The sequence below is a fragment of the Capsicum annuum genome, chromosome 1 (genome assembly GCF_002878395.1).
Source record: "Capsicum annuum cultivar UCD-10X-F1 chromosome 1, UCD10Xv1.1, whole genome shotgun sequence".
NCBI classification, from domain to species: Eukaryota; Viridiplantae; Streptophyta; class Magnoliopsida; order Solanales; family Solanaceae; genus Capsicum; species Capsicum annuum.
In genome coordinates this window covers 53,009,840-53,018,257 of record NC_061111.1, presented here as the reverse complement: position 1 = coordinate 53,018,257, position 8,418 = coordinate 53,009,840, and positions in this window count along the sequence as shown.

Sequence of the window (8,418 nt, the reverse complement as noted above, 5' to 3'; positions counted from 1 at the left end):
TCCCTCTTAGCAATTTTTGTTGTTCATTGTTGCTGCTGCTTCATTCAACATCTTCTGCTTCATTATCATCATCTTCTACTTCATTATCATCTTCATCTTGTTCTTGTTAACCATTTGTTGTTGTTGTTGTTACCGCTACTGTTGCTATTTGACCTATTTCTTAGGTCAAATTTTGTTTCTAACATCACTTTCCACTTTGGCATTACTTCATAGGAGACGTTGGTAAGTCAAATTATGATTTTTAGTTAAATTTGTCATCTGAGTAACTGCTATTGTGTTGTTGTTTTCCAACAATGGATAGAACCCAATCATGAATCCAACATAAAATTCATCTGTTTAAACAGATAAATCATCTGTTGCGACAGATGAGACATCTGTTTCAAAGAAAGACTGATATGTTGGATTCATGCTTAAATAGATGGCTCATCTGTTGCAACATTTGACAAATATATTGCAGCAGATTAGTTACCTTTTGCAACAGAACCTGAACACGATTCCAACATAGGTTACAATAAATTAATAACCTGTTGCATCAGGTAAGTCATCTGTCGCAACAGGTTAATTATCTGTTGCAACTGTCACTCATCTGTTGGAATTAGCTTCAAAGGTGATTTAGTTATAACATCAATTCCAACAGGTGATTCATCCGTTCCAACAGATATTCAGACCCGTAACATGAATCCCAATAGGTAAGAATCTGTTGCGACTCATCACTTACCTGTTGCAACAGATAACACATCTATTGGGATTCATTCACGGCATTATGAAATCACTATAAACTTTTTTTAACAAATGACTTTATTTAGGTACCACTAATGGAGCGATTAATAACAATAGGGGTGGATTGTCATAGTCATTGGGTCGAAAAGAGCAATCGACATGTATGGCGTTGGAAGGAGGGTGAAATGCTAGAGACGATAGCTATGACAGTCCAAAGTGATATTTCGTATGATGATTTTGTGAACTTAATCATCAGCTTTTGTGGTCTGAATTATCAATCGGAAGAATTTGCCATCAGCTACATGCACAACTCCTTTGAAAATCAGAGGGTACTGCCTTTCAAGATAACCGACCAGGTTCGGTTGCGTTCTTATCTAAGTGATTCAACCATGCCGGTGTAAAGGGTGTATATGGTTGAAAAGATGAGAGAGAATGAGAACCAGAACGTAGAAGAAGAAGAAGAAGACGTCTTTGATGATAGATTGGATGATCTAGACATGAATATTTCAGATGATGATCAAACACCTACGCCCGTTGATGCGATCAATACGATGTGCAGTTCTTCTCAATCGACACAGTCTGGAAATCTTCAAGACGGTGGGACCAACTTTTTTATTGGAATGTCATTCAAGGACAAGAATAAACTATTTAACACTTTGTTTATTTCTTGCGTGAAAAAAGATTTCAGAATAAAGAAGGTGATTAATGTCTTGTTTGATTTACAAGTTTAGTTTAATGAATACTAAGTGATTCTTTTCTATCTAACATTTATTAATGTCTTGTTTGATTTACAAGTTTAGTTTGATGTCGTAAGTGATTCTTTTCTATAGGTACAATATTATGACATCAAACATAGCTAAATCGGTGAATTCATTGTTTGGCGATGAAAGAGAATTTCCCATCAAGGCTATGTTTGAAAAAATAAACGAGAAATATAGCGATTTTTTTAACGAAAGGCGTGTGTAGTTCAAGTGCCCAGAAAAAAGAACCCGATTTGTTCTCGAAATCGAAAAGAAAATATCAATGAACATCAGTTTGGGGAATAGGTTATTCTCTCATAAAATAGCAGATTACAAATTCCGTATCACCGGTCATGGTGATGCTGCAATGGTCGATCTTCAAACAAGATCTTGTACGTGTAGAGTTTTTGACTTGGACAAAATACCTTGTCCACAAGCTATGGCAGCCCTTCGAGCTCAATACGGCCATAAATATGGACCTGAAGTTTACGAGCACTCCTCTCAATATTATTCGGTGAAAAAATATGAAATGGCATATAGTGGGCATATTACTCCGGTGCCTCCTGAAAAATCTTAGGTTGTTCCAGTAGAGCTTATGGAAAGATTAATACCTCCTCCATATATTGACCCGAGCACTATCAAACCAGAAAGAAAGCCATATAAAAGGAGGCGTGGAGTTGGAGAATCATTTTCATCAAGAATAAACAAGTGCTCCATATGTAAGTGCGCTAGCCATAAAAGAACTACATGCCCAAATCATAATCCACCATGATCGTTGTAATTGCAGAAACTTGTGTTGTTGTTTGTTTGTTTGTTTGTTGTGGACTTTTATATATTTAACTCATTGTTGTGACCCTAATGTTATCATTTATTATATATAAAATGTCTTTTTTTTTTAAATAACTTGTGCATCAATAAAATGAGGCAAAACATGAACTTAAATAATACAAAAGACCACAATTATTCTCAACAGTTGCACAAACAACAGGAATGCTTTCCTCCAACAGATAAAAATCTGTCGAAATAGATGGATAAAATGAGGCAAAACATGTGGCAAAACATGAACTTAAATAATACAAAAGACCACAATTATTCTCAACAGTTGCACAAACAACAGGAATGCTTTCCTCCAACAGATAAAAATCTGTCGAAATAGATGGATAATCTGTTGAAATCCAACAGATGACCAATCGATTCCAACTGTTGAAAGAACTCAAAAGCCAAAATTGCTAGTGCTACTGGATTCAACATTGCCTCCAACCGTCGACATGTTAACATGTATTAGATTAGAAGAAAACAAAATGAAAATTGAATAGGAATTAAAACGCCAAAGTCTGACTAAAAGTAAATTTTTCATTAAATGAAAAATAAAATACATTAGGTATAGATCCAATATAGAAAAATTAAAATACATACGCTAAAAGAAAAAACGCATCCTAATTATTATTATCATCATCATCATTAATGACAACCGGCCAATCAACTCGTAGCAGCAGGGCTCTCATCAGCCTCTGCATCTCTCTGAACATTGTCGCTCTCACAGCGACCAACTCGCTCTGCAGGTCATTAACCTGCCTTTGAAGTTCCCGCACTGTGTTGCATAGAATAGCAATGTCCGTAAAAGGATCATCCATATCTCGAACACGCTTGAATTGACAAATGTAAAAAAAATATTCACAATGTAATACAACGTATACGACCAACTGGTAAATTTACGTCAGAAAAAAACTTACCTCACCGAGAAAGGAATATGCTCTTTGAAGAGAAGTGGTTGAAGATGTCACACAAAAGGAAAAAATGCAAGAAATAAATAGAGTTGAATGAAGATTGAGGGACCTATAATATAATCTGGACGTGTCAGGCCAAAAGGCAGGACTATTCAGCTCCATTGTATTAATTACATTCAAACCGGTGGCATTTTGTTTTCTATGAAAAGTCGCGATTTTTTTTACACTAATTACTTCTTACCTTTTCATAGCGGTTTGAGACTCGATAAAAGCCGTTATTATTGAGCTGTTGCAATAAATCGTCCAATATTTTTAACAGATTTAGTATTTATTACAACAGATGGATAAATTGAATGTGCAACAGACGACTGTCAAAACAAATTTACCATCTGTTGCAATAGATGGTTTGTACATGCAACAAATAAGACATCTAATGCAACTTATGTATTATCTGTTGTAACAGATGGACAGTATGTATAAGTTGGAGGAGATGTTTTGATATCTTCTGACAGTTGATTCATTAGTTTCAGTTTCAACAGATGGAGTATTCGATTCATTAGCTGTTTTGAATGTGTGAGATAAAAAGTCTTCACCTCTTTTTAATAGTCCCTCTGTTAGGTATTAGTTGGGCCCCAGGGGCTTCACATACCAATTAATAAAAATATAAATTAGGTGATTGTTTTACCAAATTGGCCTTATTAATTATGATTAGAAAGTATAAATGTGAATAATATACTTTATGTAGTCATTTAATAATAGGGGTAATCTTGAAAGAATATAATAAAATTCTCTTGATTTTATAAATAGTAAAACTAAATTGAAACAAACATATTTAGAAAGAAGTAATCACATGCGTGCAAATTACTTAAAAAAAAATTCAGGTCTATCGCAACAGATTTACCATCTGTTGTAACATATAGATTATCTGTTGCGACAGATGGACCATATGTTTGGAGGAGAAGTTTTGATTTCTTTCAACAACTTATTCGTCATTTGCAACAGATGGAGATTTTGATTCATTAGCTGTTTTGAATGTGTTAAGATAAAAAGTCACGACTCTTCACAACTCCATTTTAATAGTCATCACATTCGTACAGATGAATAAACAACACTGACATGTCCTGATGGGGTAGGAAGAATAAGATGCGTGCAATGGATCCCATTTTCATGCATGCGAGTTATGTATATTATTGATCAGGCTACCGTAAAGACACATAAAGTGCAATGATTTTGTGAATGTAGTTTTTTACCGATGATTAGACACTGATCTTTCAAACAAGATCCTGAATTGTACGGTTTAGTTTGATAGGTACGAACTGATAAGGCTGAAGGGTCTTGATACCCCATTATAATTTAATAACACGATTCATGCACATGTTTTTGTGTCAAGTTTGGGGAATGGTTCAAATTTTTAGCGGCAGTGTAAATATCCAATAGTGATTAGACCGTTTTTAATGGCACAATGGATTTCTTGAAAGGCCTCTGAAGCCTCGCAATGCAGCAAACAATGATAGAACTAATAGAAATTTGCCTGGTCCAAATTTATATAGATGGATTGGTGGAGGAGACTATTATACAGCAGAGGGTGTTTGGGAGAAAACCTGTGCGAGAAGAGGGAGGTTGAGAAGGCCATGTATCATCTTAGTACTTTATTAAGAGGATACACAGGGTCAATTCCTCTTGACCATTCTTCTTTTTCTTTAATGACTGATGGATTTTTATTTTTGGATACACTTTCACATTTGCATCTCATCCAGTTTTTTTATTTTTCATGTCAATTTCATAAGCTAATTTCGCTACACTTTCCTTTCGACCCTATGTATCCTCTTAAACAAGTACTAAGATGATATATGGCCTTCTTAACCTCCCTCTTCCTGCAAAGGTTTTCTCCCAAACACCTTCTGCTATATAATAGTCTCCTCCAACAACCCATTCATATAAATTTGGACCAGGAGAATTTCTATTGGTTCTATCGTTTTTTGCTGCATTACGAGGCTTCGGAGGCCTTTCAAGAAGTCCATTGTGCCATTAAAACTGGTCCAATCACTATTGGATATTTACACTGCCGCCAAAAATTTAAACCCTTCCCCAAACTTGACATAAAAATATGTGCATGAATTGTGTCATTAGATTGTAATGGGTATCGAAACCACTGTCTTAGAACCCTTCGGCCTTATCAGTTTGCACCTATCAAACTAAACTGTACAATTCAGGATCTTGTTTGAAGGATCAGTGTTTAATCATCGGTAAAAAACTGCATTCACAAAATCATTGTACTGGATGTGTGTTTTCATGATATGTTGTTCAATAATACATACCTCCCACATATGAAGTGGTTCCATCTGCAAGCAGCTTATTTCTCCGAACCCATCTTTACTCTAGGCTTTAATGCTGGCCAGGCAAAAGTGGATCCAATTTCACTTTCTTTTGTCTGCAAACAAGAGAAATACATTTGATGTCAAACAAGAGAAGAACAAAAAAATCATTACAAAAGGGTAACAAAAAATTGAGTGAATCAATAAATGACTAATATGATGCAACAGATTACCCATCTGTTTAACCGATGAGGCATCGTTTGCAAAGGATGGATGACATATTGCAACAGATGGGCCATCTGTTGGAATAAATCAAACCAGCCTTGCTACTGGTTTGATTTCTTCAAAAAGTTGCTCCGTCCGTTCCAACAGCTGATTCATCAGTTGCAACAGTTGAGGAAACTGTTGCAACACCACTAACAACAACATCAACAATAAAGAAACAAACAAAACAACACCATATGTTCCAATACCATCCACAACACAAACATCACATGGTCCAACACAACCACCACCCCTAACAACATCATCACCAAAGTACCAAACAAAAGACATAAAAAAACTATACTGATAACAAGGTTTTTTAAGTTCTCCCAACAGATGAATTTTTTCACATATTTTAATAAAAACAACGGTTTATTCATTCAAGACTTAAAAGTCACCTTTCCTTCAATTTTTTCAATAAATAGCAAACTGGTAATGGGTAAATCATTGATAGCAACATATGTAAATAACTAATTTAAATGACATACAAAGAAGAAGACGAGATGAAAAGTGCAACTTTGAACCATACCTGTAATGTCAAAAAAGAAAACGGATCAGAACATCCAGTTCACTCAAGAAAAGATATTGATTGGTTGAGATCCCAAAGGATCCTTATCCTAAAGAAGAGAGAAAAGAGAGGAAAAAAAGGAAACAACAAAGATAATTGAGAATAAGGAATAAAGAAGAGTTATGAGTTGAGTCTAGTCTAGACTACTTTATGGCTAAAAGAGAGAGAGTTCTAGGTATGGGGGGTTTTAAATATTCATTAATAAATTTTGAGGGGCACGAGGACACGATGACATTGAAAAGACCAGATAAGACTACTCACTCAGGAGATTTTTGAGTTATCAAAGTTGTACCGAGTAATTTTTTTACCGCCTTAGAATTTTAACTATTTTATCTCGGACAGGAAATACCTAAATTGCTTTATAAAAAAAGGATAAAAAAATATTAAGTGCAACAGATGACTTAATTTGTTTGATAATTTACAACAAATTCGTTATCTGTCACAACAAATAATGTAATCTGTTTGATAGTTTACAACAGATGCATAATATGTTACAACATATTACCTAATCTATTTGATTTGATCCAATAGAAAAGACATATATTGCAATAGGTTAAACATTTGTTTATATATAATTTCAATTGAGTTCATATGTTAGACTAAAACCTTAATTGAATGTGAGTTCTCATAGGGTCAAATACCACTTTAATTGAGTCTTTTGGCAATTTCATGATGAGACGGTACTGCGTTCCTCCAATCAGAATCGTCGATCGATCACTCTGAGCCAAGCCGATTCTTACTACCTCATATGTTAGACTAATACCTTAATTGATTAATCTAGGACTAGGGTATTAATACCTTGATTGAATAATCTGGGACTAGGGGTGAGTTCTTATAAGGTCAACTACAACTTCAATTGAGTCTTTTGGCAATTGTATGATGAGATGGTACTGTGTTCCTCCCAACTAGAGTCGTCGATCGATAACTCTGAGTCGAACCGATTCTTACTACCTCATATGTTAGACTAATACCTTAATTGATTAATCTAGGACTAGGGTACTAATACCCTAATTGAATATAGGGTCAACTACAACTTCAATTGAGTTTTTTGTCAATTACATGATGAGACGGTACTGCGTTCCTCCCGACCAGAGTCGGCGATCGATCACTCTGAGCTGAACCAATTCTTACTACCTCATATGTTGGACTAATACCTTAATTGATTGATCTAGGACTAGGGGTGAGTTCTCATAATGTCAACTACAATAGATGACAATGCCTATTTGATAATTTACAACAGATGGGTAATCTATTGCAATATATGACTCAATCCATTTGATAATTTACAATAGATGGGTAATCTGTTGCAACAGATAACTTAATCTGTTTGATATTTTACAACAGATTCATGATCTATCGCAACAAATGGCTTAATTTATATGATAGTTTACAACAAATATGTAATATGTTACAAAAGATTACATAATCTGTTTGATCTAATAGAAAAGACATTTGTTGCAACAGGTTGAACATTTGTTTATATATAATTCAATTGAGTTCATATGTTAGACTAATACCTTAATTGAATGTGAGTTCTCATAGGGTCAACTACAACTTCAATTGAGTCTTTTGTCAATTGCATGATGAAACGGTACTACGTTCCTCCGGACCAGAGTCGGCGATCGATCACTTTGAGCCGAACCGATTCTTACTACCTCATATGTTAGACTAATACCTTAATTGATTGATCTAGGACTAGGGGTGAGTTTTCATAATGTCAACTACAATAGATGACAACGCCTATTTGATAATTTACAATAGATGGGTAATCTATTGCAACATATAACTCAATCTATTTGATAATTTATAATAGATGGATAATCTGTTGCAACAGATGACTTAATCTGTTTGATAGTTTAAAATAGATTCATGATCTGTCGCAACAAATGGCTTAATCTGTATGATAGTTTACAACAGATGTGTAATATGTTGCAACAGATTACATAATCTATTTGATCCAACAGAAAAGACATCTGTTGCAACAGGTTGAACATTTGTTTATATATAATTTAATTGAGTTCATATGTTAGACTAATACCTTAATTGAATGTGAGTTCTCATAGGGTCAACTACAACTTCAATTG